This window comes from Lygodium microphyllum, chromosome 13, assembly GCF_053477565.2.
Source record: "Lygodium microphyllum isolate KBCC chromosome 13, Lygodium_microphyllum_v1.1.10, whole genome shotgun sequence".
Classification (NCBI taxonomy): domain Eukaryota; kingdom Viridiplantae; phylum Streptophyta; class Polypodiopsida; order Schizaeales; family Lygodiaceae; genus Lygodium; species Lygodium microphyllum.
In genome coordinates, this window is record NC_141147.1 from 81,583,176 (window position 1) to 81,595,369 (window position 12,194).

A 12,194-nucleotide genomic window follows, 5' to 3' on the forward strand; every position below is an offset into this window, starting at 1 on the left:
GCATTTATAAGGGAAGCTCCAACTGCCAAAAGCTTGGACTTAAAGTCCATGGGGCAAGAAATAGGTTGAGAATCGGCCATACCAAACTTTGAGAGAAGCTTGAAAATATACATGTGCCATGAAATAAAAATTTCATGTGCCATATGATAGATCTCCAAGCCAAGGAAGAAATGTAGGATCCCAAGATCTTTCATGTCAAACTCATGTCACAAAATCTCATGATTATAATGAACCTCCTGAGAGTAGAACTCCTTGTAATGATTAGAACATCCATGTACAAGATGAACAAAACACTAAATATAATAAGTGATAAGTCAGTGGCCATGTGAGTATCATAATGACCACCAATGTGCTAAGTGTAGATGTGCAGACCCATCTAGCCAGGCGGTCCATCATCAATGTCCGCACATGTTGAGCTTGCCATCTCAACACTCCCCCTTAAGCTCAACTATATCTCTGCAACTCCAAGTAAGCTTCGGAACTTTCGAAGCTTCTTTGCACCCAATGCCTTTGTGAAAATGTCAACTATCTGATCTTGTGTGCTGACATATACCGAGTCAATCTCTCCTGCAAGTACCTTCTCCCTCAAAAGTGGTAGTGCACCTCAATGTGTTTTGTCCTAGCATAGAACACTGGATTCCTAGCTAGCTGTATGCTGCTCATGTTGTCACTTGAGTGACAACTGGACCATCTCCATACACAATGACAACTGGACCATCTCCATACACGTCCAAATCACTTAATAACTTTTGCAGCCATACCACCTCACATGCTGCCATAGCAGCACCTCTATACTCAGCCTTTGTACTCGATAAAGCAACTGTAGGTTGCTTTTTGCTGCTCCGTGTAACTGCTACACTATCAAGGGAAAACATGAATCCACTTGTAGATCTATGTTACCGAAAGAGGTGTACATGTTGTCATACCATACTTGGATAACATATCCAAGCCATAGTGCCTTTGGGACAGCCATATACTATCATCACATCTGATCACCTCAATACCAAGAAAGTATCTCAGCTCACCCAAATCTTTCATCTCAAACTTCTTCTTCAAAAAGTTCTTAACTTCAGCAATCCCATTGTCATTGTCACCTGTAATAATCAAGTCATCCACATAGATGACTATGGTGACCAACCCTGCATCTCCCTTTCTCACATAAAGTGAGTGATCAGCATCAGAAATACAAAATCTAATATTGACAAGATACTCTCCAATCTTGTCAGACCATGCTCTAGGTGCTTGCTTCAGCCCATAGAGCGCCTTCTTTAACCTGCACACATATGTTGGATGCTCTAAATCCTCATAACCTGTTGGCTGCTCCATATACACTTCTTCTTGCAATTCACCATGCAAGAAGGCATTCTTAACATCCATTTGCTGCAAACTCCAACCTTTGGCTGCTGCCAAGGCAATCACACATCTAACAGTTGCCATCCTAGCAACTGGACTGAATGTCTCTTCATAATCTATGCCATATGTTTGAGCATAGCCTTTTGCAACCAGCCTAGCTTTATACCTACTAACTAAACCATCTACATTATGCTTGACTTTGTAAACACACTTACAGCCAATAGCTTTCTTACCCTTAGGTAAGGGTACCAAATCCCAAGTCTTATTGGCTTCTAATGCAGTCATCTCCTCATCCATTGTTGTATCCCAATGAGCATGACCAACAACATCCTCAAAAAAAGTGGGCTCAACATCCTCAACTAGTTTCACCATATAAGCATAATGGTGAGTTGCATAACCTTCAAAACCAAATCTTTTAACAGGGTATCTGACCCTGCTAGATCTGTATACCACCGGATCACTCAATGGAGCCTTTACATTACTATGAGCTCTCTGTACACCTGGTATCCTGACTGAAGGAATACCAAGATCATCATCCAAGCTCTCTGAACCACTAGAATCTCCATCCAATCCCAAATGGCTGGTAGATGCATCATTACCATCCAACACTTTCTTCTTTCCTTTGTCCTTCCCTGCAACACTTATAGATCCACCTGAAGATGTGGGGCTACTCCTTAGTCTCCCAGACCAAGGGCTCACTGTAGGTGTAGTACCAGATGATGTTTTTGGTCCACTAAGACTCTGTGATTCTTGTTCATCTTTCTACACATAGCTGTACTGATCATTATCATCATCCAAAACATCACCAGTAGAAGTATACCAACTTCCCATCTCATCAAAGATAATATCCCTGCTCACTCTGAACTCACATGTGACAAGGCAGCGATACCCTTTCTACTCTAAAGAGTATCCAATAAAAACACATTTTTCTGTCTTTGGATCAAGCTTCTTCCATAGCTCATCTGGCACATGAACGTATGAAACACAGCCAAATACCTTCAAGTGTGATACATCAGGCTTCTTGCCAGTAAAGAATTCTTCAGGAGTCATCCCATGAACTACAGCTATTGGAGTTCTGTTCATAATGTAAACAACAGTATGGACAACCTCATACCAAAAATGTTTGGGCATATTCTTTTCAGCCATTAATGCCCGTGCAACTTCTGTAATATGCCTGTTTTTTCTTTCTGCAACACCATTTTGCTGTGGGGTATACCTGCAAGTAAATTGCCTCTTTATCCCATGAGTCCTCAAGAAGCCACTGAACTCATTAGAGAGGTACTCTCCCCCTCCATCTGATCTCAAACACTTTACTTTTAAGCATGTTTCTGTTTCAACAGCTGCCTTAAAAGATTTGAAATGCTCAAACACATCACTTTTTTCCTTCATGAAGTATACCCATAACTTCCTTGAACAGTCATCAATAAATGTGACAAAGTATTTGCTACCACCAAGAGATACATTCTGTGTAGGCCCCCAAACATCTGTATACACTACATCAAGTATTTTTCTACTCACTTCTCTATCATGCGAGAAGGGTTGTCTTGCCTGCTTACCAAATTGGCATGCTTCACAGACTTCATGCAATTCTGAAACTCTAAAAGAAGGCAACCCTGTAACCAATCCTCTGGACTGCATTAATTTCAACCTTTGCACATTTGCATGTCCAATACGTTTATGCCATATTTCAATATCTGCAACTACTCCTTTTTCTTTAGCATATATAGCAACATCCATTGCAGGAATTCCAGCATCTAAAGTGAACATTCGGCCAACTCTACTTCCTTTTGCGACCAACCTGCACTTATCATTAAAGCCTTCTACAAAACAACCTTTTGCATTGAATCGGACGTGCAACCCCTGCTCTACCATTTGGCCAATAGATACTAGATTCTTTGTAATTGATGGCTCATGTAATACATCTGTCAGACTCTTTGTCTGGCCATCATACAAAAACAAGGGAACCTTTTCAATGTATGAAATTGGGTGGCATGAATCATCACCCGTCTGCACATAACCTGGGTTTTGTAAGTCTTGCATCTCTCCAAACCATTCAACATGATTGGTCATATGATTAGATGCACCTAAATCAACATACCATACATCATCATGTGTTCCCTTTCCTGTAACTGCATTCATCATATGCTGCATAACAAACAAAAGCTCATTTTTGCCTTCATTCTGTCATGAAGACGATGCATAGTTTCCTTGCTGCAATTTACCACTGCAAATATCATCCTTCTTTGCATAGCAATGGGCTGCAATATGGCCTATTTTGCCACAATAATGGCAAACAATAGTAGAATTTCCAGAACCTCTATTCTGCCATCCACCTCTTCCTCTAGAGCTCCCCCTGCCTCTAAAGTTTTCTCTGCCTCCAAAAACTTGCATTTCACCCTAAACTGTTGATTGAACCTATTTTGCTGGTTATCACCAGCACGTCCCATACCACGGCCTCTCAAAGAGGATCTACCATGTCCCCTTCCTAAACTCGAGTAAAATGCTTGGACTTGTTCACCATTTCTTTCAGACGAATCACCCTGCATATTGATCTCTTCAGTAATCATGAGAGAGATCAGCTCATCAAAATCTGGAAATGGCTTCCGTACATATACTAAAGTAACAAATGATTTCCATGCCTTCTCATTGTTAAGGTCACTCAGAGTGGATGAAACCAAATTATCATCATCCGGCATTGCATCAATCACTGCTAAAGCATCTGCAATGCTCATCACCTTCAACACATACTCATTGATAGACATTTTCCCTTTCTTCAAGGCATTCAAATCTTGCTTGAGTTGAATCTTTCGTGCCTTTGTATTTACTGAAAACATGCTCTCAAAAATTGTTCAAGCTGCATGTGAAGTTTATGCATTCTTGATATGTCCCCAACATAGTATTATCAATGACTGCAGACAACCAGTATATCACCTTTTTGTCTTTTGCATGGACTCTTTCCATGCTTTTAACTCATCTGCAGTCGAAGGGATACCCAGCTCTGGCTCCTTTTCTTCACCTGAAACAAACTCATAGAGGCCCTTTCCAATGAGGAAGTTCGTCACACGGAACTTCCATGAAGGGTAGTTGTTCTTGTCGAGCTTCTCAATAATGGGATTTCCACTGTTCTCTTCCATTATCACAAACAAGGATACAACACAGCAAGCTAGTCTTCTGCAATCTTTCACAACACGTGCACATCACTACATCAAGCAACCTTTTTCACTAATTGCTCAATAGTACATGTAATCTGCAACCTCTTTGCAGATAAATCTTATGTTAGCTCCCTGCAAACACCTCAAAAATTACAAATTCGCGATCTGTAACCTTGCACTCACTTTCAGTCAATACAGCCAAAATCACAGTGTACCCTGAAATTGATGTCCACAACCTTGCGGCTCTAAAACGGGGCCTGAAATGGCCTCAAACGCCCAAAATAACTGTGGGAAAGCCCTAACGGGTTAATCTATAGAAATATACAGTGATCTGCTCGCACACCAAATCTCACAGCAATCTGAGATTTTTCCTCGACCCTGCTTCTAGTGCCTCCGCAGGCACTATCCAAGAGAGAGAGTGTAAGAATGGGAGAGCTTCTTACCCGTTGCTTGCTTGCTTGAACCTTGCTTCTTCTCCTTCACTTTAGCCTTCGAAATCAACCTCTTTCAGTGACGCGGCTCTGATACCATGTCAAGAATCGCGTGGTGGAGGGACTTGCTTGAGTTGCGGCGCCAAACACACACTGTATACACAAGAGGAAGCTCACTCAAGAACACAAGAAGAGAGATGGAGGCCAAAACGTTTTCTTGCTGGTTTCTTCTTCTTCTTCCACACAATATATAATGTACACAAAGTATAGATAAGATACAACATAAAGGAAATTGGCCTACTAAGTCAAACAGTGCATAACCGACTACACTAATCGACTGGCGCTATGTCTTTGCCAGCTGTAGGTAGGTGTAACAAACTAAATATAATAAGGGTTAATCAGTGGCCATGTGAGTATTATAATGACCACCAACGTGCTAAGTGTGGATGTGCAGACCCATCTAGCTAGGTGGTCCATCATCAATGTCCGCACATGTTGAGCTTGCCATCTCAACACTCTAGAGGGGAGGTGGAAGGGGTGTAAGTATGCGACAAAATAGTAGTAGTCAAATTTGTCAAAAGTGGTAGAGAAGAAAGAGTAGAGGGTGGAGGAGGAGGAGGAGGAGAAGGAGCTAAAGACAAGCAAGGGGTGGTAAGAGGAACTTTGGAAGGAAGGAGAGAAATTAAGGGCGGGGGAGGGAAGTTGATAACAAAGAATCACTTGGAATAGAACCATCAATAGGGTCCTCGAAGGTTGAAGCCTCGTTGAAGATCACATCCCTTCTCACCTCAAGCTTCAACGTTTGGGTCACAGAGTCAATAGCCCTTTGTGGTAGTGCTATAGCCCACAAAGATGAGCTTACTAGACTTTGAGTCAAGCTTTGTCTTCCTCTTCTTCTTGTCCACATGGACAAATGCATCACATCCAAAGATGGGAAAGTGAGACATGGAGGGCTTTCGACCAAAGAAAGCCTTGTAGGGAGTCATGTTCTATAACATAGAATTTGGGAGACAGTTGTGGATGTGAATCGTAGTAGCCACTGCCTCACCCCAAAGGGAATGAGGAAGACCCCAATGTTCCAACATCGATCAGCCAAGCCATCTCTAGCATGGTCCCATTCGCATGCTTTGCCATACCATTCATTGAAGATGTGTTGGGATGGGTATACTCCACCTAGATAACATAATCCTTGCAAAAGTGAGAAAAGAGGTTAGAAATAAACTATCCACCATGCTTAGCTTGTACGCCACAAACTTTAGGACTAGTCTGTGTCTTTGCAAACACCTTTCACTTGCAAAAATGGGAGTACGCCTCACTTTTATACTCCAAAAAATAAGGCCACACATAACAACTAAAGTTGTTGCTAATTAGAATCAAATACTTGGCCTTTCCAAGGGAGGCCATGTCCATAAGTATGCAAAGGTTAGTGTGAACCAACTCAAGAGGGGTAGAAGCCCTCCTAGTTACAACTTGTGGATGAGGCCAGCTATGCTCCTTGCCCCTCACAAGTTTGAATAGCAGGGAAATCAAGAAGTCACTCCACCATCTTCTTTTGAGAATTCCATCATATAGCATTACAATTGAGATGACCATAACAAGCATATCAAAGTAGCCCAAGCTTGTGGGATTACCTCGTAGCTAAAGTTGTGAGCATATAAAGACTACCCTCCTAGGATCTTGTCCAAAGAACGGCACTTGTAGAAGTATCCTCCACCATCATTGCATCATGTGTAAATCCCAGTGGATACCCAGTTGTATAATACCATGAACATACAATAGGTTAAAACCCAAATCTGGTATATAGAGAACGTTGGCTGAAGAAGACTATCTTTCTAGCAATAAAGGAATAGTCTCCACTCCTCGAATAGGAATGGTAGAGTTGTCACCAATTATGACTATGCCCCCTTTGGCACTCAAATTTTGAATCCAATCCTCTTTGTAGGTCATGTGAGAGAAGAGGCCCCATTGTCAATGAGCCAAGGCTTCTCCAAAGTGGAAGAAGCAAGAGTTATATCCTCCTCTGCAAATACATGCACAAAGATAGACTCGGTCATCAAATCCTTTTTTTTGAATCTTTCTCCTTAGGCTTCAAATGGGGGTATTTTTGCAAACACTTCTCTTTGAGATGAGTGTCATTCCCACAATGTGTGCACTTGGCTTATTCTCCTTTTTCTCATCCTTTTTGTCCTTGGTCAATGTGTTAACCCTTAGATGAACCCTCAAATGAACAAGGTGGAAAATCTAAAGTAGAAGACAAGGCTAATGCAAAAGTGAAATGGAAGACAAAGATACACTAAGAAAAATATGGAAACACAAGAAGTTCAGAAAATTCCTAAATCAAGGAGAAAGGCGCACAAGAAAAAGCGCAAGTCAATACTTTTGTAAAAGAGTGCAAGGCGCACCATGATTTATTTTAAGAGCACCGGGCTCTCACCCGTGCAAATTATAAAGATAGATAGGCGATAAGAAGAAAGCTACAAAGGTAGGAGGACAATGGGAAAAAGGGTCTAGCTGGCCATGTAAAAAAGGGGATAAGGGGATGATTGCCCAAAAGGGATTTATGGTTTTGTATATAAGAGTAAGTGTGTGAGGATGAGGGATCTTGGAAGTGAAGCCCTCCATCATCTCCTCTCTTCTTCTTCTCTTCTCTTCTCTTCTCTCGCCTCACACACGTGGCTATGGAGGATGGAGCAAGATGGAAGAGGTTTAAGGATGTTTGAGCTTGCATCACAAATCGTGGAGCTATCAGAGTGCTTGAGAGAGGAAGAAACTCAATCAAGCATCAAGCTAAGCTCACTACACTCATAGACAGGGATAGCATGTTGGCTATGTGAGAGGTTGCCATTAGTTCTCGCTTGAAACACTTGAAGAAATAAGAGGTTCATGGATTTTGACAGTTGAGTGTGAGCTCCCAACATTTTGGTTCCATTTTTGAGACCAACAGATTCAATCTTGAGCACTTGTGTACTTCAAATCGAGCATCGAAGTAAGGGTTTCATCCCCAATCTAGAGCTTGAGATAGGTAGGAAGTTTGGGGTTTTTAATCTTTACAAATAAGTAAGTATTTTGGTTATTTTGATGGTTGGATAAATAGGAGAGTAGGAGAAATCAGTTCAATACTTTTCTTTTGATTCTTGTTGCATTTAGAGTAGGTTAAGGTTAAGAGATCCATTGGAAAAGTGTAAGGTTTGTTGCTGTAAACCAGGCTTGAACATAGCACAAACAGGGAAAGATGGGAAAAAAGAGTGCTTAGATGCGTCGGGGCCGCAAGGGGAGTGATGGGGAAGACTAAGGTTGTGCTCGGCAAGAGGTTAAGGCCCTGGGAGGCAAGGGAAAGCCTTATTTGTAGTCTTAGCTTTGAGAGAGAGAGAGAGAGAGAGAGAGAGAGAGAGAGAGAGAGAGAGAGAGAGAGAGAGAGAGAGAGAGGGAAGGGGAGAGAGAGACAGAGACAAAGAGGGAGAGGGAGGGAGGGAGAGAGAGAGAGAGAGAGAGAGAGAGAGAGAGAGAGAGAGAGAGCTTGCAGGCCATGAGTTCACATCAGATTGATTGGAGCATGTCTGAGTTTTTTGCAAGATTCAGGTACATGAGACCATTTGGCCTACACCCTTGCTTGAATTCTGGAAGGTCTTGTAGGTGATAGTAGCTTGAGTGTGAAGATCTTCAACAAATTGTAGTCGATGCATGTTTCGGCCGACGGAATCGGATGCTCTCCCTAGTGTCTAATTCCTAGAATCGGACACTCGGATCAAGGACTTGGTCCGATCCAAAAAATCAAACACATAGGATTGGACCCGCCACATCATCGCTCAGAGAACCCACCCCTATCCAATCCTGAGAATTGGACGGAGAAGAATTTGGATGCTCCACCTTGTCCGATCGAATGGTCGACCATTTGATCACAACAATCGGACCCAATGACCTGTCCGATCGGACACATATCCAAATCGAACCAAGCACCCCTGTCTGATTCTAAGAATCGGACATATTCAAATCGGACCAACCCACATTGTTTGATTGGACACACTTTGTTCGATTGTGACAATCGGACCTGACCCTGTCTGATTCCTAGAATCAGACATTGGTAAATTGGACGTCCATTTTCAAAATTGGACATAGCTTGGGAGAGAAAATCTAGAAATTTGACAAACCTCGACCAAGAGTGTGACCACACTGGAAGAACCCACCGAACACCTCACAAGTAGTTATAAACCTAGAAATCATGGCCGAATAGCCAAGAATTGTACAGCAGCATGTTTCCACAAACTTGACATGTCTGGTGCTGTGGGCTGGTTGTAAAACCCCAAATTGACCCTGAACAAGTTGAATGGCATAACGTAATGAAAAACCTTATGAACTGGCGAGGACAACCATAAATCAAATATACAACCCTATCAATCATAGACATATAACCCATAAACAAGATCGCTAGAGTTGTGTAGACACTTCGTTTTCTCACTCACTCGAATTTCCAACACCCGAAACACACTTAAGATGAGCTAAGAGATTGGTTGTGCACAGTGCACATAAAAGAATACACCCGCGCACATACGCACAGAGTGAGGGTAAGTTGAGGACTGGTTGTAATTAACAAGGAACTCACTCAGACATAAAACCTTGAAGAAACCCACAGGTAAGAGAATATCCCAAGACATAAACGGGTGATCGAATCCCCAAAAGTAGGACCAAGCAAAGAACACAGCTAAAAACCCAGACGCAACAAGAACCGACACTATCGTGAAAGTGGATCTACCCGACCTCATCAACTTGATCAACAACTTGGTAGAATAGGAAGTCTTGGACATGGAAGAGGGCAGCTCATGCCATAGAAGCAACAAAGAACTTGACCTAGGAGATTTTCCTGAGGCTATCCAACAGTTAGTGAACGAATACGATGCTCAAACCTAGCTAGAACACTGCGGCACCCAGACCTAAAGAGAGGACATCATAGCACATCTTGAGGAGGAGAGGAAGCTAGCGTGCAAGGCTCTAGCCATGTACAACCAAGATTAGCAAACTAGGAGCCTACGCCAAAGCATGGAAATGCGAGAGATCCAGAGAGTGCTAGCCCTAGCAAGCAAAAATTGATTAGAGAGCGAGAGAGCACTAGAAGAAGACCTCACACTAAGCAAGCTTCTGACGAAGCGGTTGCTAGATAACATGGCAATAGAGCAAAGTGCTGCAGCATTAGCAACATCGCTACTAGCGAGGTTAGGAGTCAACCAAGGCTCTAAGAGCCGATCAAAAATTCCTATGGTAGCGAAGAAGCTAGACAAATACCAAGCAAATGACGACCCGTACAGCTTTGTGGAGTAGTTCGAGCAGGTTTGGAGGGCAATGGCCTCACTGATCCCACTCAACGCTCACAAGATTTTGGTCTGTGCTTGGGTGATAAGGGTCGGACTTCGTACATGAGTCTAGATGATGCAAAGCATGCCAATTTCAATGGCTTGAAAAATCTCTTCATTAAGAGATTTTTTGAACCTGGATACTCTGATAACCTGCTAATGCGACTTATGAACGTTAAGTAGAGAGAGAAAGAGGACATCCAAGATTATGTGACCCATGTGAGGAGCCTCTTCAAGAGAATCCCTATGGGAGAGAGACCAACCAAAAGAGTGGTATCCATGGTATTTTTTAACCAAATACAAAGTGAAGAGCTCTACAAAGCCTTGGTCGTCAACTCAAGCTTGCAGCGAGACGCAGTGGTGGAAAGGGTCTTTGAAGAAGCTATTAAAGTGGATGACCAGTTCAATGAGAGAAGCTCTAGAATCTTGAATCGAGAAGAGTCCAACGCCAAGAATTCCAAAAGGGCCTCAACATTGAGTGAGAGACCAGGCCCAAGCACTCAGGATAAAGGGAAGGGCACTGATTCAAGACAAGAGCTAGCAGAGATTAAGATGGACATAGCCAAACTACGGAAGATGATGAGATGACCAATGTGCCCACATGTCCAATGCATGCATTATGGAGGAAACCACATGCTAGCCGAGTGTCAGGACCCTAGGTCACGACCTTGTGCTAATTGTCGTAGATTCAGACATGACACCATGCATTGTCGACTACCTCGAAGACTCCCATACCCACAGTCTTACGGTCAACCCTACCTTGCGAACATGCCACCGAACTTCTTTGGAAGGGCAACCCCAGTGGCTCTCCTGCCACCTAATGACACTAAGCTGACCATCCCTAGGATGGAGATAAACCCTACATGTATCCCTGGACCACCTGGACCCTACGTAACCCATCCACCTAGTGATACTCCAATCCACTACGTGGAGGAGCTGAATGGCGATGAGCCTTATGTAAACCCTTATGTATTGTACAATAAAGAAGGCAATGCAGACCTTATGGACTACTGACTAGTACCAGTGATGGCGTTAGGTAGAGGGAGAGGCAGAGGCCTAGAAGGGTAGACCCAAGAGCACTTGTGGTCACCTGGGACACATTTCTTTGCGATGCCCTGAGAGGGAGCAAGCTAATAGAAACAAGGCTGACCTAAGATGTGTTGAGCATGGAATCACTCATCTCTTTGTCAATTGCCCTAGATGGAAACCATCCTCTAGTTTGGCAAACGAGTTATCAGTTCCATTGGGGTTGTTTGGTGTCGAGATGCTCAACGAGGAGGCCATGCCTATCCCATTGCATGTCATGACCCACGCGCAAACAAAGTAGGCCAGCATATCATTGCTAGGGCCTACCAATCTTGACGCAACCTCAATTGGAAAGAACAGTCAAAGACAGAGGAAGAAAAGACTAGATGCTAAGGTCACGTGATGGGAAGTGCTAGGGTTGGGGAGTAACCCAATCCAAAGCGCCAGCTCAAAGTCATCGGGAAGGTAAATGAGTGGGTGAAAGAAGCCCAAGAGCACCTTAAAGACACTGAGCCCATACTAGAAGACAAGATTGATGATCTCTCAAGCATAAGCACCCCAACCCTACCCCCACGACTAAAATCGAGGGATGTGATTGCACCACAAGCAGTGCCGCTTAGTCAAAGTCTAAATGCTATGGGCCAGCAAACTAGCCGAGGCCATTGGCCAGACTCCACGGGGTTAGGAGAGAGGCAAGCAACTAGCAACGTTTTCAATACATTGGTGACCACCCCTGTGACTCTAAGCTTAGGAGACCTGCTTAGGCAGTATCTAATAATGTGGCAAGAGCTAAAACAATGGGTTGAAGAATCAAATGAATGAGCTGCCACAAACTTACACAAGCACGATGTGGAAACACAAATACCTAGCCTAACGCTACACTTTGT